This window comes from Rousettus aegyptiacus, unplaced genomic scaffold (genome assembly GCF_014176215.1).
Source record: "Rousettus aegyptiacus isolate mRouAeg1 unplaced genomic scaffold, mRouAeg1.p scaffold_m13_p_11, whole genome shotgun sequence".
Classification (NCBI taxonomy): domain Eukaryota; kingdom Metazoa; phylum Chordata; class Mammalia; order Chiroptera; family Pteropodidae; genus Rousettus; species Rousettus aegyptiacus.
The window spans coordinates 74725806-74748578 of record NW_023416286.1 but is presented as its reverse complement, the minus strand read 5'-3'; the positions used below and the strand labels follow the sequence as shown (position 1 = coordinate 74748578).

The window sequence follows — 22773 nt, the reverse complement described above, 5'->3', positions numbered from 1 at the left end:
GGACTAATATATGGAGCACTAAAGATGTCTAAAGTTCTAAATAATGGATGTTTTACTAACATCAGTATTTGAATCCTCAAAAAAAATTCTGCAATGTTAACATTTGTTCTTGTTTTTCTTTTATTTACCAATGAGTAAACTGAGACTTGGAGAATTAACTTGCTCAATTAGCTAAAAACTGAAGGGTTTGAGGTGTCAAATCCAGCACTGTTTGACTGCACTACAAGGCTTCATTTTACAAGATGAAAAAAAAATCAGGAAAAGGTAGTGAACCGTGGAATGGCTCATAGGGTTGACTATATTGAGCTAGAGATGAAAAGACTTAGGAAATGACCATGATACTGGCATTTAGCTACTGAAAGGACTGTCATATGGACTGCACTCCACGATTTGTTCTTTCAATAAGAATTTTCGTACTACACACAATCAGTCACTATATTAGGCTCTGTTAACAGAAGCCAGGAAAGTAACTATGAAGAAGATTCATTTCCTGCTCTCAAGGGGCTTATTATTGGGAGGGGACAAGGCAACGCAAGAAGCAATTACACCAGCAGCAATACAATATCATGTGCTATGGGGCCAAAGAATACAGACTGGAACCCAGCATACTCTTAAAGGGATGATAAATAGGAGTCACACAGAAAGCGATGCTTATTATAGAGTGTTGTAACATGAACAAGAGTTAGGCAAGGTATATGTGTGACATGAAAAGAGTCTAAAATTAGTTATATTGATGAGCTAGTTTGAGTTTGTTCTCTGTTCTTATAAGAACAGTGTTTCAGAAAACCATGAAAAAAAAATTTGTTTGCCTCTTACCTGGAGAAAATGCAGTTAGGGAAAAGTTATGAAATTAATATTGTTCTTAATTTCCTCAAACTTCAGAGAAATCTGAGAAATGAAAATGGCGGAAAAATGTAGCATATAAAGTATGTTCGATAAATTCTCAAATGCCCATTTAAGATCTCCATCATCTACTTTTCTTTATTGTGTACTGTTGTGTTCCAACGATGTTTGAGTCTAACCAAAAGACTCTAAGCCATAAATCAGCCATAGCTTAATCAACAGAATCTTAGCTTAACTAGGGATTTGTAGTTCAATAGACTGTTCTAAGTTAGAGTACAACCGCACAAATTTAATGATTCTATAAAAAAAATAAGGACATTTTTAGTGACCAGCTGACAGAAATTTCAGTTGACTCATTAAAGTAGCCTAGAGGTTTAGTATCTCTAAATAATCATTGTTGATCTTTATTTTCTATTTTCTGTAAATGATCATGGGAACTGTATTTCCATGTATTTATCTTTTGCAAAGCTCAGATACTTTACCTGCATCATATGCTAATAGCAACTTTTAAACTAGCTATGTAGAAATTTTATAGAGTGACTTTCTCAAGGTCACAGAGCAAATCTCTGGTGAGACAGGAATGGAATTCATGACCTTTGACTGCCAGAAGTTTTCTACCCACACTCGGAAATTCCTTCTCCATCACTGTAATTTATATGCTCACTTTGAGAGGCTGGAAAGTTCATCCCTTTTAGGCCAGGGGGTAGGGCTCAGGGAGTGGTTTTCCTGTCAAATCAGTGGCCACACCAGTACTTCACAATATTACAAAGTGATTTCTACCCACGTTATCACATTTTACCCACACCACCGCCCTATAAACTATATTTTATTCTTCCCATTTCACAGACTCGGTGAGGTTGAGACATCTGACCAAGGTCACCCAGAGTTAGTAAGCAAAAGAGCACTGACTCAAATTGTGATATTTCTGACACTAAAATCAGTCCTGATTCCAGGATGTATAATCTTAGCAGACACCTAATTATGAAATGAAGGAAGGTTTTCTCTACAGTAGTTTATTCATTTTTTACAATAATCCATCTTAGTTGCCATTTAAGTTCATTGGTTTTTATTTGGGGCAGTGCTGTTTTCATGTTTTGTTATAAGTTTGCTTCTTAATCACAAAAACAAAGTGAATGTAGTATTATTAAACACAGAATTTGAAAAAATAGACTGTTTTTCCCCTTTTTGATACAAGTGTGTGTGGAAGGCTTTTTACTATAATTCTTGATCATAATGTACATGGTGTGGGATGTACCAATATAGATAAAAATACAAAAAATTCATGAGTAATATATATACACACATACATAAGTAAAAAAGTGAACATATGTATAAATAGTATATGCATACATAAGATGCCATAAATTACCGTGAAAAGCTATATGCACTTGTCCTCCTTATATATGGTTTCACTCTCCAAGGTTTCAGTACCTGAGGTCAAGGGTCTGAAAACATCACATGGAAAATTTCAGAAATAAACGACTCATGTTTTAAAACTGTGCGCCATTCTGAGTAGCCTGATAAAATTTCAAGATACCCAGCTCTGTGCTGTCCAGGCCTTGAATCACCCCTTTCTCAAGCATGTATCCACGCTGCATACGCTCCCCACCCATTAGTCACTTAGCTGCCCTCTTGGATATGAGATTGACTGTTACAGTATGGCAGTGCTCATGTTCCAAGTATCCCTCATTTTTAAATAATGGCCACAAAGCACAAGGGCAGTGATGCTGGTGGTAATTCGGATATACCAAAGAGAAGCTATAAAGTGTTCCTTTTAGTGAAAAAGTATGTATTTATAGCAAAAAAAAAAAAAAAAAAAGTATATATAGTGTTCTGTCCCATACATGGTTTCAGGCATCCATTGAGGTCTTGGAACACAGCTCCTGTAGATGAGGGGGCTACTAGATACTGATAAGCATGGTGAATGTAGCACTTGGAACACAAATCCAGGATATCTAGGTCAGCAACTAGTGATAGTAGGAGCTTCGACAGCCTCCGATGGGGGCAGGAAAACCATCCCAAAGCTCCTCCATTTTTTTCCTCCTCTCACCTCCCCTGCAGCAATACAGCAACCAACTGCTTTCTGTTAGTCCATATGTACCTAAATAGCAATACTGTTTGGACTAGTCCAATTATTACACTAAACGTTTTAGAATAAATACCATAAAATTAGCAAAAAATAAAAGTATGACTTTGGGGGGTGGGGGAGTTACAGGGAGAAGGACCATACCAGAGCGGAATTTCTTGGGTGAATATCCTGTAATCTACCACCAGACCAAAACAAATTTTTATGGAGCAATATGACTACTCAAGTAGCCACTTTTATGACAATAAACACCCCAAACCGAAAAATCCTTTTGTAACATAATTACTAGGAATATATAGAGAAAGTAACCATTTAATCCACAGCATGTGTTCTTGACCACAGAACTTAAAGGCTGACTTCAGATGGGGTGTGGCTGGTCTAGGCCCTGAAAATGATTCTGGCCAGCTGAAGTGAAGCAGTCCTCTGGACAGGCTTGGGAGTTAGAAACTAAGCAGGTCTCAAGGAGCTTAAGACTGCTGACCCTCTGGGCACAGGGCAAGGCCCAACTGTTTACTCACATTTTGATTTTGGGAGCGGTGGTTGTGGTGGATGAGTTAAGGCTGTGGTTACAGGGTGTTGCCAGTGATTTAATTTTAATATTTTTACTCTTACATTTTGTACATATTTAAGGCTGAAAGCTGTACATAACTTGAAGGCTGAAAAGCAAATAAATGTGAATTTTGAAACAAAATAAATGAGCACTGGGCAAAAATATAGATATTTCCACTCTACTAGCATATGGTATTTTCAAAACGTAAATGTTAGAGATAAGCACTGAAACCTATTTTAGGAATTATTGACAAAAATGAAAGTTGTTTTCTAAAAGGAAAAGATAACCATGGTGTCCGTTCTGAATGAAACTGGGAAATTTTAGCTCTTGTTCATCAATCAATACAGAAGTATAAATTGGGAGACTTATTTAACTAAAAAATGAATAACTTCAATTGAGTGTGTGTCATCTCTAGTTTTGTAGAATGTAACTATTCCGTATTAATATACAAATCATCTACAACTAGATTTATGAGTATGACATTAAGATTTTTTACAATATAAAGAAAATAAACCATCTGACATACTCATTTCAATAGTTATTCTAATGTTAATTTGCATAAATATGAAACTCTACATTTCCCATTTTGTACAAAGATGAAAATGTCCAGGGCCTTTATATATTCGACTATTTAATATCACCTCACTGAGAAGATTACTCAAAACTATATTAACTAACACTGGCTTGAGTTAAAAATGCCCTCAGTATAGGCCCAGAGGCCTAAACACCTATGTGTCTTTGCAGAGATTAAAAAAAAAAAAATTACAGTTAAGATCAAATGATTTTAATAAGTTCATTACAGCCTGCTTCATGATTTAACATTTAAAACTCACTCTGAGTTTGTTCAAGTACATGTTTACCTTTCACAGAAGGCCGGGAAGTAATCCCTGAGGGACACACATATTTTTTAAATGACCAGAACACTATTCGCAATTATATGCCTGATCGTGCTCTTAGGAATGACCATCGAGCATCCTGATTTGTTCCTCCTTTGGCCAGGGAGAGTGGACACCCCAGTGTTTGCAGTCCCTCCCCTTTCTGTACACACATAGGCTGCAGCTGTAGTAAACAACAACCAGCCAAGAGTTGCTAAGGTCAAGGTCTCAAATGCTATATACCAGGACCAGTTTTCTCCCAAATGACATTCAGTTGTTAAAACGGAACTTTCTTGGAGAAAAAAAGCATTAACGGCTCACCAGCACAATGATTTTCATTCAATAAACAGTAATACAAAGCATTCCAAAATAAAGTTTAGCTAACAAGGGTTTCTTTTAAATATGCATTTTTAAGTAATAAATAACTGAAGCACTTCAAAAATAAACAGAAACACCTTCAAGAATGTTTTGTTTACTGGTTGTAGCTATATTACACATTTTTAGTTCATAAATTATGAAAATTTTATGTGGAAACATTCCAAATTTTGTCAGCTGAAATTAAGTATGCTTCATAAGTTATGGATTAGAAGGTAGACTAATAAACCCCTTTTCTAAATACATTACAAATTTCTGCCGATTCTTATATGCTCAAATTGGTCTCTCCCCAACTCATAGGAGCTTGCTATACTCCAGGTAGTCTCCACATTGACCACGCTGCAGCAATGAATAGAACTTATGCAACTGAAATATTTGTCCTTCAATATCCTATTTCTACTAAGCTTCTGCAGTTAAACATTTTCTAGCCTAAGAGGATACTGCTTTTACCGTAACCAATTTCTATGTGGTTTCTAAAAATGCAAACATTTGAATGAGATCTGCAAATGGCACAATTGGGCTTTTTTTTTGGGGGGGGGGATGTTTTAATGAATGTCAATTCTAAAGAGCATTTCTTAGAAAATGATATGCACCTACTCTTCAAAGTGACCACCCCTGTCTCCATCACAAGCTGCTGCCTGTAAAAAGACACCAAATTTATTTCAGAGCATTTACTTATCTAAACAACTCTATCCTCCAGTAAGAAAAGGGCAAGGAGGCGGCTAGGTGGATTTGCAGAATGACGTGTACTTGATTGGCAGATGTCTACCGAAGCCACTAGATGCACATGCACCAAATGTAAATAGAGCTGCTCATCTCCCTAGTGTTACAGAGAAAGTGAGAGAATATTAAAGCTGATTTAAAATAAAACATCCGAGTGCTCCGCTGAGAATTCTATTAGCCAGTGGAATTGCTTCAAACAATCCATATAGAACCATACTTAAACCATCTGTACAGTTAAATTAGAGAGCTGACAATATTAACCACACAAACTGTTTATCCAGATTACACATTCCGTTGTACTAATACTCTTTAACTCTTTAACTCAACAGTCAGCTTTTATCAGCTGAATTAAGGCTATTACTATTAAAGTATGCAAAACTCGAAGCGCAGGGCGAAGGGGGTTGGGAAGCTACAGGGCATAAAACAAAGGAATTGGTACTTTTTCCAAGCATTTGCTTCAATACACTTTCGAAACAAAACTGTTGAGTGCACCCCACCCTTTTCCTCAAAGATAAAAGTTTTCGAAGTTCTAACAGGCAGTTCTCAACCCAACAAAAGCAGAATTGATTCTCCCCAAAGAGGAGCATCTAACTAGGACACAAGTAATGTCGCGGAGGTCAAGTCCGAGTCCTGAGAGCGAGCTTCTTAGGCAAGAAGTGGCTCCCAGGGCGGCTAGGCGGACTTCCCGGCCAGGGTGGACGTGCAAAGTTGCCCCTTGTCAACTCCGACCGGGTCCCTCGTAATTGAAAATAACAGCCACGGGGCAGCCCCTGGCTACTTCCAAGGACCAGGCACTGTAGCAAGTGACAGTTACACATCATTACGACCAAAGACAATAATGAATGTAGCACCAGGACCACTATTCATGCCAGCAGTGTCATCTCCGCCTTAACCCTTTCCCCTCCACTATCCAGCGCACACCCGGAGCCCACACAGCCCCGGTGCGGCAGCTTTTCACCGAACTCGCTTTATTCCTGGGGGCAAACTATTTCCACAAGCCCCAGCCCCCAAATTCAGCCCTAGTGTTTTATTTCTCATCCTTGGCAACTGTCTGACAAATACTGCGACCAACAATTCTATTAGGGGTAGAAAAACATTTGCTTATTTCACGTTACTTGGTAAGTTATTTTTTAAAAAAAATAGGGGGGTGGGGGCTCCTTCATTCTTCTCCAAGAATCCGACGGGCGATACTTGCTTTGCAATATCATAGCCCTCCCTCGGCCCCCTCCTGTTTCCCAACACTTTCCCCCTTTAAGAACACAGACCAACCAAAATGATTTAACTTGAGCAGATGACAGAAGGAAAATAAAACATGTTAAGAGAATACGGTCTGATTTGGGATGGCAAAAAAAATAAATAAATAAAAAGAGAGAGAGAGGAGGGGGTTGTTTATTTTGATAAGAAACGGAATCGGCACAGACCTGAACAGAAGCTGCAGAGCAGGAGAAATTGTTTTCTTTCCCTTATACAGAGTCCCCCTCTCTCTCTCCCTTTCTCTCACACACGCGCGCGCACACTCACTCGCACACACGGCGTCACCCGCGCACACTCACACGCACACTCGCACACGCACAGGCAGAGCTCTCAGCTGCTCTCTGCAGTTCTCAGGAAATGAATGGGGGGCAACCCAGGGAACTGTTGTACTTGCAAATGACTTACCCGGATCACATGATGCACTAAATGTAGGGTGGGCCGGTGGGTGGAGGCTGCCGAGACGCGAGCCCGGGTCTAGCGTGGGGAGCCTCGCCAGGCCCGCATTGAATTACCCCGGGGCCCAGGCGAGGGGTTTGCAAGACGCGGCTTCTCCTCCCTTGCAGCCCGCAGCTCAGGAAATCGGAGAGGCGCGGGGGGGTGGGGCGGGGCGGGTGAGCTGGGGGGGTGAAAACACCAAACCCCCAAACAAAAGAGCTCCGGGTCCTCCTCCCCAGAAACAAAGCCCCGCCGCTGCGGGCGAGCCCCGGGGTGGGGCCGAGGGCGGGGGCGGCGGCAGGGAGGGGCTCGCTCAGCAGGCGCTAAGTCGCTTTATTGCCATAAAATGGGGCCCCGGAGCTGCTCCGCCCGAGGATTAGGAGGCGGGCTCTGAGTGTGATGGTTGAAATCCCCTGTGGGAAACTAACCCCTCCCCGCTCGCAGAGGTAGAAGGCAACACCCACTGCCCGGCCCTCGCTTCACCGCCCCGGCCGCCGGGCTGGGGGGTGGGTCCGCGGAGCCTCCACCCCGCCCCACCCCGCCCCACCCCTGCCCCCGCCCCCCGGCCTCTGGCCTCGGCCACGCTTCCCTTTCACCTGCACCACCTTGCTGCAGCACCCAAAATAACCTATACATGGCCACCGAGCTTTGGGAGCCGCCGGCCTAGGGGGGCCCGCGGGGCCTCGCAGCAGGAAGAACCCCAGGATTTCAACTCGCCAGGCGAGCACTCGCGCTGAGCGGCGAGAAAGTCCCCTCTTTTGTGTCAGAGCGTGCAAGGCAGCATTAAGAAAGAGAATTCCGAGACAAATAAAGCGCGGAGCCTGCTCGGCCCCCCGCCCCTCCCTGCTGCCCCCCAGTGGGGGCGTGCGGGGAGGGGGCCGGGCACCCGAGCCTTCCCCGCGGCTCACCCTCCAGCTAACTTGGAAAGGTGTGGGCGGAGCCGGCCGGGGCTGCGGGACTGGCGGCGCGGCCGCTCGCGGGGACCGCCCCCGGGCGCCGGGCATCGCCCGCCTGGGGCAACAATGAGGTCGGGTCCGGGGCAGCCGGGGTGGACGCCGCTCTCGCCGCGGGGTGCGTGCGGGGGCGAGGCGAGGGAGGAAGGGGAATCATTGTTTGGGTTCGGGAACGGCGCACGTTGCGGGCGAGGCGGGGACGTCCTCCCTCCCCGTGTTTCACCTTGGAGGGATGAATGGGGGCGAGGCGCAGACGCGTGCCTCGCGTGGGAACCCCGGGAGTAGGGGCGCCCGCCCGCACTAGTTATTTAGGGAAGCAGGCGAACTTGCAAGAGAGGGAAGCGGGACCTACAGACCCCCTGTCGCGGCCGCGGGAACTGTGCGGGCGGCGGGGGAAGGAAGTGCGGGCCCCCGCCGTGCGCCCCAGAAGGGAGCCCCGAGAGCAGGGCAGCGCGGAGCCGAGTCCCTCCCGCCCCGCCTCCGCGCCCGGAGGGACAGATCCGCGGGATTCTGGGGCAGCGCGGAGGTGGCAGCCGGCGCGGCGCGGCCGGGCCCCGCCGTCCCTCGGCGGCCTGGAGGGCGCTGGGTCAGCGCGGGGCCGGGGGGCGGCGGGGCGGAGTGCGGGCTGGGCGGAAGCGGACCGTAGGGGTGGGCGAGTGGGCTGGCCAGGCGCGGCGGTCCCCGAGCGAGCTTGGTGCGCCACTTTCTTGCAAACCTAGGTGAGCGCGCTGGGTGAACCGGGCGGGCCCGGCACCCCCGCACAGTACCGCTGAGCCCGCCGCGCGTAGGAAACCGCCCGGCACCGGGAAGGCCGCTAAGAGGAAGTTTACGTTGAGAGGGAAAGATTTGCAGTTATGTGGCGTGAAGTGGGATGGGAAGAGAAACTAGGGAGAGGCCGAGAAACAGGAAATGAGAGCGAAGGAACGAATTCTAGCCAGGAAAATCCGTGTTCTACATTTCGTGTGGCATTCTCCAAACACTTCTAAAGGCCCGGTGTGCGTTATTAATAAAAACAAAGGCGATGTACTGGCTGGTGCGTTCTCTGTCTCCTGCCTCATTCTGCATGTGAGGAAGATGGGAAAGTGGTCCAGCCTGGAGAGTGAGTCCACAGCCCACTTCCAGTACTAACTGGACGAATCAATGGGTCTGTGTTTTAGAAATAAAACAGGTTGGCGAGAAGGGGTGTGACCTGGACTTAGGGCTTCGAAGAACAAATAAGTGTGAAAGTATTGAAAATTGGGGACCACTCCTTAGGTGAAGTATCCGTAGATGAGGAAGGCAGCAGAGTGGGACGGCGACAGAAGCCCCCATCTGAAGACGTGGGTGCAGCAAGGGAATCAGGAACTCGGAAGGAAAATGGAACCTGGAGGCTGAGGGGTTGGTTGATCGCTGGGGTGGAGATCTCTATTCCCAGGAAAGCAGCTCCGCACCCCACCGGTTGGTCTGATCCTGGGCTCAGGGTAAACAGCCCTTTAAGGTCTACTACATCTGGATAGAAACAACAGGGAAAGACAAATTTGGAAACGGTAGAATATCAACAATGCACAATATTTAAACGAAAAACTTGCCTCTAGTAGAAACACTGTTTCCCTCTAGGTGGGGCAGGGAGTGAACGGAAGTGAGTTTAACTGTAAGAGTGGAGGCTGCTAACAGATATTATGTCCTTGTGGCAGTTCTTATACTAACAGCTCTTTCTCAAGAAGCTGAGTGGCAGACTTATCATAAATATATTCTATAGCAAGTGCTTCTGCACGTGGAAAAGCATTCCGAAAGCACTTTCTGCATATGGCACCCGCCACGGGCATGTAAATAGAATGATGAAAGATAGAAAATAAAGAATCCATTCGAGAGGGATACGGAAATTACCAGTAGGTCATGGTTAATGTCTATAATCTGAATAGTGTGGTTAAAAGAAAGAAATACATCAACATGAGAAAAACTACTTGCAAATTTTTTAAATTGAAATGTTAAGGCAACTCCCCAGGTAAAAAGAAGAAAAGAAGGAAGAAAAATACAGGTGTGAAAGTGTGAATCACTTCGTTGTGTCAAGTGGAGATCCTAGTGGAAGAGCAAAGACAATGAAAGAATGAAGATGCACGGATATTATTGGAAGTTAGGATCCTCGAGAAAATTGCGCCTGTGTGTGTATAAGCATGCATTTCTAATTCAATTCATATAATTCTAAATCTGTATAGAACTTTAAACAAACTAAGGTGGAAGCAGAAAGGGAGAAGATAGAGAAAAAGCAAAAATATGTGCATAATCTTTATGTTTAGTTCTTTCTACTTCCATTTGTGTGCAGGGATGTGAAAAATCAGAAAAAAGTAAAGATGGAAAAATTATTTTATCAAGAACGTATAATTCTGACCGCATAAAAAATATTTTGACATTACAGAATCATAAAATTTCAGTATTGAAAGTATCTGATGAATCCAATTCTATATGATATTTCTATTTAAAAACAATACGATTTGGGTCAAAGATAATGACTCATTTCACTAACTTAATATACTTCATTTACTTAATCATTATTGCAAATACCAAAAGAATGAATTAGCAAAGAGGATAAAGTTTGGTATTCCGAGTTTCTTATTCATGGTGCATGTACTGGATTTCTTTTACCTAACGTATTGTCCAGAAAACAAAAGAGCCTATATAACTACCCCCAAAGCTAATAATATATCTAATTCAATGTAAATGATACAGCAAAACTTTACAACCAGCCATTGTAAGTGTTAATGTAAAAGTAAATGTGACCTACACAAAAGCTTTTTGCCAGATCTTTGTATACTTTCTCCAATTCTTGTGGGTGGTAGAAAAATCTGTCATAATATTAAGGGTATTACCTGTACCACACCCTGGTTTATCTAAGATAAAGACTCTCTTCAATATCTGTGTACATGCCAAAGAGTGTATGGCTGATTTAACACTAATAAAATTCTGGGTAGGGGTGGGAGGAAATGGAGTCCATTTTCTAATGTGTTGAAAGATTAGAATTGACTAGAAGTGAAAATAAAAGTGATTCCCAGAGCTTTAAATAAATTAAAAATCATTATTTTCCAATGCCTATTTTTTTCATGTGTCATATGTTGGCAATAATGTGCAACAAAGAGGAATTTTCCTGTTTAAGCATAGGAAAGCATGTAAAAGTCTTACTACAAATGCAAAGAGCTGGTGATATGTGATTATGTAGTAAACAACATGTTTTGATTTGAAGAGCTGTCTGGAAATTAGGGAAAAATGACATTTCATAACAGTTTTGTTGCAGTCAGTACAGTGGTCCTTCAAGATGAAATGTCTTTATCACATCCACAGATGTCTCTTCTTTTCCAAGTGCCTGCATAGTCACTTTCACTCAAGTCTCCTGCCTCCACTACCATATCCCCCTCCCATCCACCAGCTCTGAACCTCTGGTCCCTCCTCTCAGATTTATTCCACCTCTCCAACAGCAAAACTTCAATTATAACATACCTATAATTAAAAACCTTAAGTGGCACAAGTAAGTTTTAATACAATTCCATAACACTTAAGGGCTCCACTTAGATTTTCATCTCATACTTCCCCTTCCTGCCCACGTGGGCACCCTGCCCTGCCCCGTCGCATCCATCCTGGATGCATTCACTTACTTGATGGTCTTCCTTCATTTCCTCCTATGGAATCTTCCCAAAATGGTTCCATGACACCTCCCACAGATGTGTCCATATCCTGTCCCATCACCCAAAACTCATCTTTCCCTTCTGGAAGCTTCTTTAGTATAATGGAAAGTGCCTAGGTCACTGACCCAGCTGGATTTTCATCTCTTTTCTGATTTTCAATTTTTCTGCCTATTTAAATAATATTCCCTCACATTGAAGGACTAACATTTATTGGAGGTTTACTTGGCCCAAATAGACATCCAGCAAATGTTAATTCCCTCTTTTTTCTTTTTTAATTTTTTAATTATAATTATCATTCAATATTATATTTGTTTCAACACAGTGGTTGGACATTTATATGATTTACCCAGTGATTTCCCCCAATAAGTCAGTACCTACCTGGCACCATTATTGGCTCATTTATTCTTAAGGTACTCAATACCTTTCTGCTTTTATTAAATATCATCAACTTCCCTATCACAGGTAACCCTCTGAGGACAAGATCTGTACCATAACTATTTATTTAGTTTACCTTTTACCTCTCACATTATTTTGCACATAGTAGGTTATTAATGAATTCTTGTTGATCAATTAAACAATTATATAAAATTAAGAGTGACATATTAAGACACACAATATAGTGGAAAACCTGTTTCTTCTGTTTGGGTACATATGTTGAAAATAACAAGAAAAACTCGAATACGTCAATAAATACCTTTTTAATGTTAATTCTGGCAACATTTTTCAAGCAACTTCCTTTTAAATTAGCAGTTCTTATATATAAGGATGTATAAGATTTGGAGCATTTTGACCTAATTTCATTGTCTTTATCATATTTAATCATTTAAAATGTATTCAATTATACTACATTCTTTTAAAATTAGAATTTTATTATATCAAGTAATTCAATTTTTCAATACCAGAGGGAAAATTCATAGCAAATTTGGTTTTTGAAAAGGTACTTTGCAAGATTTTAGACTGCAAACATTGTAGCTATAATGTAGTAAAGATAATCTGCATACAAATCGAGAGATATCAAGATTTGAACCATAGCCATCCTTCCCTTTTTAAATTTTACAAATGAAAATTATACCCCCATGGAAATCATTTAATTTATCTAAAAGTGTGTCTAATTCACAGAGTATCACTTTAATTTCATGATATGTACAAGGCACAAGCCTAGATATTATAAGCATATGAAGATGAGCTTAGATGAAACTATTGCATAACTATAATATGAGGTACAATTAAAATACTCTGAATGAAATGATATCTGAAAACATTAAAGACTTTGTGGAGAAGGTTGCTCTTGAAAGGCTCTTCAAAAGATGGATATTTTTAAATAAAATAATATAAAATAATTTTTAATGAAATACATCATGCATGTAAAGTAATACATATCAGGTATATGATAAGGTATGCCTCTGTGGCCTCTCCCCAGCTTAAGAAATAAAATATGTCCAATACTCTCTAAGCCGCCCACTTGTGTTCATCCCATTGCATCTGAACCCTTTCCCTACAGGGGTAACTACTTTCTGACTTGGGGTTTATCATTTTATTGCAATTTTTTATTAATACTTCTGATCTTAACATGAAGTCTCTATCATTATTTCTCCTATTAGTGAATTGCCATTATTTAATTTATTATCCCATTAGGATTTTTCTTAATTTTTACAGTTGTACGTACATTATAGTGAATATCTTAGCTGCTTTCTTTTTAAAAAATACTTCTTTTCGATAATTTCCCCTAAGTTGTATACTGAAACAAAGATTATGAATTTATTTTTATTGGTCCAGAAACATAATTGCCGGATTATTGTTCAAAATTATTTTACCAGTTTACCATGATGCCGTCAAATAAAAGAGTGCCATTTTCCCTGTGTTCTTCGTAAGGTTGGGTGGTGCTTTGAAATAAAAACCTTTAAATTGGTAAACAAGAATGGCTTGAATTTTAATATTTTGATGAGTAGGACTGAACTCTAGGAAAGTAAATGTGGCATTGGTGGGTGGGATTTTTTGGCTGAGTCAAACTGATCTTGCCACAGCCTGGCTGAAAGGATGAGAGTCCGACTACAGTAGGAAATACATGTGGGAACAGCTGGGAAAGACATTACAAATTCAAACTCTAAAATTCAACACCTTATCATTTGGGGAAGGGGTACAAGAAAAAGAAAATGAGAAACACTTTTTCTCATACTTCAAGCTTTAGTAATAAGAGAAAAGAGGAGTCTTAAAAGTATGGAATTCAGGAATACTAACTTGTTTTTGCTTTTGATATATTTGGAAGTTGTCTAAATAGCTAATTAGTTCTACCATATTGGAAGCTAAAATGACAAATTAGATACCCAATAGAGAAGAATAGAGAGAGAGAATTAAAACCTAGTCATAAACTCGGGAATAAAATAACATGAAATAAAAATATGGGGAGAGAGAGGGAAGGAGGAAAGGAGAAAGGAAGATCACCGTGTTGATTACTATTGTTTTGCTTTCATCTTCAAACAACAGAATACCTAATGTCTGCTTAAGATACATATTTTTTATATACACCCTCCACTCCCCCAACAAATGGAACAAGAAGTCCAAACGTAGGCAGCCAAAGATGGAGAGACTGTGTAGCTGCTTTCTGGTGCCTAAAGGCCCCAAGTACATTTTATTCTTCCCTTCTTAAGTATAACTCCCAGCCCTACCCACCACCACCACCACAGTAAGAAAGAAAAATGCTAAAGATATAGGCCAAATCTATTCATTTTAGAAAGGTTTCCAGAAGTCATATCCATATCATCTTGCTTATACATCACCGGCTAGAACTGGATCACGTGGCTTCCTGGGTACCAAAGTGGACATGGAAGACATCTTAGATGGAATCTGAGACAGCCAACTGACAGTGTCTCCCTTTGGCTATGTAGTTTTGCATAATGTTTTCATCTTATGTTGCAAACCATTGTGTGACTAAGGCTCTCTAGTTAATTCTTGCTGGCAGCCAGCTACAAATAAATACCGTAGGCTTACAAGTTATTGACACCATCACTGTAAAGACATCAATTCATAAATTACCCCCAAAATTTTGTTTAGCTTCTTAACCTGTACGTTTCTCACAATGTGGTAAAAAAAAAAAAATCATTCAAGTATACAAACCATATGTAATAAGTTTTAGATTAATCCATGGGTGATTTGCCTAAGGCAAAGTATGAATCTTGGCTTAGCTTCACTCAGCTACGTAGTCTGGTTATGGCTCATCTTTCTACTCCATCAATTTTCATGTCTTTGGTAACTTAACATTAATTTTTAAAAGTTAAGTAAGCAAATCATAATCAGAACAGTCAATATAAACTGCATTTGAATTTTATATTCAAGTTACATTCTTTTATATTAGTGAGCCAGCAGTGTCAGAGCTTATACCTGTGGACCTAAAGTCCCAAAGTGATTCCACATTCCAATACTTGACTGAGTGACCTTTGACAGCTTGCTTAACTTTTCTTGGTTTCAGCTTTCCTCCCTTTACAACTGGGGTGGTACCTTCTTCACAAGTATGTGAAGAACTAATGAGATCTTATGTACCTTCTGCTGAAGGATTGTAAGCTTCATGAGACTTGGCAAGAATTGTTTCTAACCACTTCTCAGTTATCCCATCAATATCTAAGTCAGCTCCCAACACACAAGTCTTCAAACTTTTTAATGGAAAATGAGAGTGATTTTCAGATTGTCTAGCACATTGTGGGCACCCTATAATTTTTTATTTTAGCTAGACTCGTTAACTTCTTTAATACAAATAATTTATTGTATGTTTACTATCAAAAATAACTAAATATAGTCATCTACTAAAATAATAGAGATATTTGTCAAGAAAGACAAAGAAATATATAAGATTTCTATTAGTTAGTTTAATAATGTTTGGACCAGTTAATTTAATTATTAAAAATAAGTATTTTCCTAGATTTGGCATTCATCTGCTATAACTGACCCATCTTTTAAGTTAGAATACACATAAAGCTAAAATAACTTAAACTATATCTATGACTTAAAATAATTTTATACTTAAAATAGACTCTTATTAAAGAATTTTCCCTTCCTCTCTCCTCTCTTGTAGCCTCCCCTTCTCATCATCATTTCTCTCTCTCTCTCTCTCTCTCTCTCTCTCTCTCTCTCTCTCACTCTCTCTCTCTCCCCCTCAACAGGGACAAATTGTGGGTAATTTACCCATGAAGACTTAGGTCTGCCAATTCTTTATTTTCATCTGGTACACAAATTAGCTTTTTGAACCTTTTATGCGGAATTCAAAAACTATTCTCAGTGCCAGATAAAAATGGCCATGGCTAATAAAGGAAAGTCACTGCAGAGCAAATAAAACCTTTCTCAAAACAACCCTAAATGTCACTCCCTTTTTTATAAACTGACATTTATTAACCCTTTACTATGTACCACTCTGTTCAAAGCATTCTGTACATAATTCATTTAATCTTCACAGAATCTTATGAATCTAGACTGTTGTTTTCACCTTCTCAGAGTGAATCTCGCTGAACTACGTCAAGTTGCAAGCCTCGCAAGCACTCCTGATGCTTCTTCCTTTTAATCTTTCTCTACATAGCACCTATCACCATCTAATATACTATATATTTTGCTTTTTATGTTATCTTATTACCTATCTATCCCATCTACAGACTACTTCCACTAGAGGAGGATTTCCACAAAGACAGAAGATTTTTCTCTGATGTTCACTGATGCAGTCCATTGTGTAGGCAAGTGCCTAGCATGTAGCAGGCACTCAATAAATATTTTGGAATGAGTGAAATTCCCACTGCATAAATGAGGACACTGAAACATCTGATGTTTTACTATCACTTCATTTTTAAAACTAAAAAGTCTTTTGTACAATATGTTATTAATCGTTATGATATAAATGATTTTCATATATCCCTTATTAGTGAGAAAGTGTTGGATAACCTCAACAGATCCAACAGATGAATGTGGGTCTCAGAATCTCGAATGGTGATCACAAGATCAAGACTACAGAGATAATTTCTTCGAAAATGAGAATGGAACGAAAACAAGAAAAATCAAATTCATGGCCTTCAACTGTCGATATTACAGTAAGCCCTCACTTAACATCGATAGTGGGTTCTGCAAATTTAAGCAAAACAATGTATAAAGAAACCAGTTTTACCATGGGCTAATTGATATTAACAAGAGTTAAGTCCCTACGGCATCTGATCAATGTTATAACAAAATGTTATTTGAAGACCTACTTTATATATACGTATTTGTATATTATTTGTATTTAAATAAACTACTGACTCATTTTTTAATTAAAATATCATGCCACGCCTTCATATTTCTTTCAAACCAATCACTACATATTTGTAATACATAAGGCATTCTTCCGTCTCAGGAATTAAGCAATATAACACAGGAGAATAAATGTAAAGCTGAACACTATATTTTAACTCATTGGCAGAGAAAAATTAGATGAAATCATTATATTTTTACTCTCATATTATTCCTGGTATTGTTCTCCCTAAGTATTAAAATGATAGCTGCTATAGAAAAGACAAATACAACAGAGAAAGTCTATTTAGTTATTTTAGAACTGTTGTATTGAAATACTGTCTTGTTTACAATTTTCAACTCCACAAATCCTCATCAATTATTAAATATTCTTCTCATTGAATTAAACAGGGAGACTATATTTTCTCAGGAGAAAACATCAGGTGAAACACAAGGCTTACTTTTAACATGTAAAAATTTCCTTACATGAATTAAATTCTATAGCTTTGTCAAACTACCAACCCGACATCCACACTAAGCAGAAACTATACATTCTATTTATTACAGAAAAGGAAAAAAAAAATTAAAACCCATTCTTTCTTTGAAGCTGAAAACAGTCTTTTCCTATTGTGGTGAAAAAATAAATAAAATATGTCAGAGAATTTAACCAGTATTTATGAGGCGTAGTGCTTGGTACTTTCTGGCTGACTCTAGAGAAGTTATAATAAAACTAAATATAGACAAAAGTCAGGGAGAGGATGTGACTGTCACATCTTACAGTGCAAAATACTATGTGATCTTTCATCATCGAACTTCTGATTATTTTTACAATGAGATGATTATATTAACATATTTATTCATTTATCAAAATTACTCATTAAAAAATGTCTGGTTCAGTAGTGTTCTATAATGATACAATTTCCTATTAGCATGACTCCTTGTTGCATTATGAGTTATGCTCATTGTTTATATGGCTTCTTGCCTGTAGAACTGTTATCCACATGCATGAGTTCCCTGGGCAGCCGCCTAGACAAGAAACATATGGCTGAGTCTGCTTGGAAAATCTAGACACACACCATGAGTAATTCTATCTCTTTTTGTGCATGTATATTGACTGGTGTCCACTCATGCACATCTACATTTGGGATCTGTATCTCTTATAATCATGTGCTAATAAAAATATTTATATAATTTAACCCCAACAGTACTTATAAATATCACTTTTGTTTAGTAACATATGATCAAGGAGCAAAGAAAGATTTTGCCTTTTTATCTAGAAGTATCAAAGTAAGAAAGGAGATAGGCAACTCTCTAAGGATTTGGCAATAAAATCTAGACTTCAATTTTTTAGCTTCCACTTCTGAGCCTGGTCTTGGATCAAGTTCCAAGGTTAATAGCAGACATACTCAAACATATTTTAAGCATCTATGTAAAATGTACTGTATTTCTTATTCTTAACATCACAAAGTCTAAGAACTATCTTTAATTCTTTGAAATTTCAAATCTAAAGGAAGGTTTATTTTTAACTTGAACATGTTTTTAAAAAAACAATTGTAATTATCTTGGAATTTTGTCAAAGTAGAGCTGTTTTGAAATTGGTTGGTCCAGATCTTAAAGTGTGCATAAAGCAGGTACTTAAATGATATTAATAGCTAGCAAAACACATGTAAGTTAAAGTGGAAGAGGTTTAAATGGTCAGAGACCTTTGAATAAAAAAGAACATTAAGCAAACATCTTAACCATAGAGTTATAAATATGTCAGAAATACAAACTTTCCTGCTGCTCTATAAGCAGAATGACTGTGCCATATTGTTGACCTTCACTAAGTTGGTTAACCCATCTGTAATCTTTATTTTCCCATCAGGAGTAATACCTGCTTGTAAAGAAAATGCTAGACCAAAGATCTAAAATAATATCATTTTATTACTATTATTATCCCCAGCAGAAAAGTCATTCCTTTCTGTAATAATGCAGTACAAGTTTGATAAGACTCCGATATAGACTATTAATGAAATACTAGGGAAAAACAGATTAGGGATATTGGCAAAGAGTAATAGGTTAGTTTCATACTTTTAAGAGCCAAATCTATCTGTGTTACATGTTTCTGTTTAAAAACATTTTAAATTTAATTTCTTTTGCCCTATCATTAATAAAGAACTAATGCTCCTTTACAATTTCATAGTTTTTTTAATTCAGAAAAGTATTCCCTATCCATTACTGCATTACCTTGTTATAATGCACGTGTAAAAATCAATGCAGTAAGTGTTTGACTTGTTTTTTTTTTTTCTTCTCATTTAATCTCCACAATTGCCAGTGAGGTAGGTAATATGTTCTCTATTTTACAAAGAAGAAAACTGAAATTCATGGATGTTGTTTCCAAGGTAACAGAGCTAGTAAGAGATGGAGCTGAGATTTACTCATGGGTTGATGGACTTCGGACAAGTCCTTGCAATCACTGTGTATTTTGTACCCATGATTGGTATAGGGAATGTGTTCATGAACATTAATTTAAATACTTAAGTGTTGAAGACTTGCCAAGATTGCCTAGCCTGTGCCTGCCAGGTTTTGAGTTCCCGGATCCCAGCACATCGTTCTTCCCTTTATACCAAATTGTTATTGAAGGCTTTTTATACTCCCATCATGTTCACAAAGGAGGAAGTTTGGGGAAGGTTAATGAACTCTTCCCTAATTGTTTCCCTGAAGTCCCTAAGTTCAGCATATGGTACAGACGTTGCCCCTTGTAGGTGGAATGGTGACCGCTGCAGGCCTCTCTTGGGGAATGGAAGAACACCTTCGGTGATGCTGTAGTTGTGGCAGTGATTCCTCAAACTGCAGCCCGTGGAACGACCTGGAGGATGCTAATAGGTAATGCTATATAAAGGGTCTACGCTCTCATGGATTTGGAGAAAATTTGTTACATGGCGTTAAACATTTTTCACTGAAGAGAATGCTGTCATAGCTGTTAACCTGTTATTTGACATTGTGACTCTAGAAAACTCTAGCACACGATGGTTCCCAGAAATATTTAATCAACACACTATTTATTGCTCTGGGAATATTTCCCCAAGCAACTCGAATTCCAAAATGCTCTTTTAAGACGTGAGTACTGCCCGACAATCCCAGGACATTCCCTGGCCTGACACCTGGTCTTCCATCTTCACTTTACACTGATAGTCTTTCTCCCCAGTTCCCTGAGAAAACAAAAGTACTCGGGAGTGAAGTTTCACACCCCAGCTACCCATCTTCTTACAGTTCCACTCTCTCTCCTGATACATGGAAAAATCATAAGGTTCCTATTTAAAGCCAACCCTTCTACCTTCGGCATTAAATTCCTTATCTTCCCACCTGCTCATGTATATTGCTCCAGTAATTGTTTCCGCACACATGCACACCAGTTTTTCCTTCTCCACTGAATCATTCTCTTCAGCACACAACATGCTGTCATAGTTTTAAAACTCTTTTCCTGACCAGCCAGTCTTCTCCAGCTCCAATTCCATTTCTCTATTCTTCATTATAACAAAAGTCTGCCAAGAAGTATTCTATTTTGTTCTCTGTACTGAATTTCTCTTCTCTCATTCTCTCTTGAAACCAATTCGGTAAGAATTTTATCCCCACCACTCTACTAAAACTGCATTCATTAAAGTCAGCAACAGCAACATCTAATGTTTAAATCTAGTGGTAGATGCTCCATCTTCATCATTTTGACCTATTAGTAGTGCTTGGCACGGATAGGTCAAGAAGATGTTTAGAACTAACACTAGCTGATAGTTAAAGAGATTCTCTCCTCCTTGAAACATTTTCTTCTCTTGTTTCCACAACACCATATTCTCTCATCTTTTCTTTTCTTTTTTGTCCCCCGATTTTTTTTTTTCAGCGTTGGAGTACCCATGTTCACTGTTGGATCTCTTAACTATTCCACCCGCTCTTTTAGTGATCTCATCCAGTCTTGATGATCTTAAATGTCATTTATATGCTGATAATTCTCTGATGTGTATCTCAAGGTGCTCTTAACTCTAGATTTATATATTCTACTGCTTACTCTATAGCTATATTCATATGCATAATGGGCACTTGATATTAACTGGTCCAAAACTGAACTCCAGATCATATCTACACTCACCTTGACCCTAAATACATTCCTTGTCGTTTCTTTCATCCCAGTAAATAGCAATTCCTTGTTTCTCCTCATTGTTTGGGTAAGAACCTCAGTATTATGCTTGACTCATTCTCTCATTCTTCACATATGGTCAGTCAGCAAGACCTATTGACTCTGCTTTCAAATTATACCCAGCATCTGATATTCTCTCACCACCTCCATTGTTACTACCCTTCATCATTCACCTGAATTATTGCAGAAGCCTCTTTAATTGACCCACTGCTTCCATCCTCCCTTCCTTATAGACACTTCTCAAGACACTATCAAGAAGAAACCTCTTAAAACTTAAGTCAGATCTTATCATTCCTTGGCTCAACGCCCTCACTGTGATGTCCTTTCCCACTCTTTGTAAGCAAAATTCTTACAAAGACTTTCAGAGCAGTGATGTCAAGGTTCTCTGACACCTCTCCAAATCCCATCTCCTACACTTCTCCTTTGCGGTTGTCTCCTGGTTGTTCCTGAACACACCAGGTTATGCTGCCCCAGGGCTGTGCACCTGCTCCTGCCTCTGCCTGGTATGCTCCACCCTTAGATCTGTGCCTGCTGCATTTCCTCAGCTTCTGATAGCTGTTCACCCAGCCAATTAGGCCTTCCCAAACTTTAAAAAAATAACAACCTCTTTCCCACTTTGCCCATCTCCCTTCCCTGCTTTATTTTTCTTCGTGTATCAACATCAACAGTAAATGTAATTTATTTGTTTATATTTAATTTTCTTCCCCTACTAGGTTGTTATTTCAGTAAGGACAGATATTTTTCTCTATTTTGTTTACTAATGTATTCATATTGCCTGGAATATAGTTGGCACTCAATAAATATCTACTGACTTAATTATTAAACGAATGTCTCTCTAATATGTGTCGAAGGAATTCTCCCCACCAAAACATCATCATATATGAAAAGACTAATGCTCATAGATGGAGCATTAGTATTTTAAATAAAAGGGCTTTGTTTCTATGAATTAAAAAACAAAACTCCTGCTATCATTATTAATCAATTATAATAAAAATAGTAGGGCTTAGTGCTTAGTCCTTGATTACTAATTTTAGGATTTAAAGCAGCTGATGGGTTTACTTACAATTAGTTATATGAATGTACATACTCACTTAGGTAGTTATAAGTGTGGATAGAAAATTTCCTTTAGAATCTGAGAGATCGAAAACTGAAGATTAATAGTTTCGAAGGATAGGTATTGAGATAGTATGAAAAATGCTGTGGGGGTATTTTGATATCAGCATTTACAATTAGGACTGTAACTTTAACTGCATAAAAATGAAATGTGATTAAGCATATATAGTTAATAGACAAAGATATACAAGTTCCAAACTAAGAAGAATCCCCAAAGCTAGGAGAAAGTCAAAGGAAATAGTAAGAAACTGCCAAGGAAATGATGAAGCTTATAAATATGTGAATCAGGCAATAAACTTGACAGACATAAGCTACCTCTAGTGTGATTTGAAATCATTACAGTACTCACATGAAGGATAAAGATAGCTCCTTATATGCTGATAAAAGAACCAACCAAAAATATTAGAAGTAGAAAATAACCTCTAATTACTTTGAAATATGTTTAAAATGCATGCTAAAAAGAAAAGGATGGGGTAAAAAAAAAAAATACAAACTAGAGTG

General features: G+C 39.1%; 1 protein-coding gene across 5 annotated transcripts in view; it reads right to left on the bottom strand.

The window, feature by feature from the left end:
* The window catches only part of KLF12 (Kruppel like factor 12), a 380697-nt gene extending 373081 nt beyond the window's left edge, over nucleotides 1–7616 (bottom strand). Inside the window, exon 1 of one of the 5 annotated variants that reach the window (XM_036228902.1) lies at nucleotides 7112–7616. The gene's annotated coding sequence lies outside the window, so the exon portion shown is untranslated. The other 4 variants (XM_016133384.2, XM_016133393.2, XM_016133392.2 and 1 more) reach the window with 4 other exon arrangements.
* Nucleotides 7617–22773: the final 15157 nt, after the last annotated feature.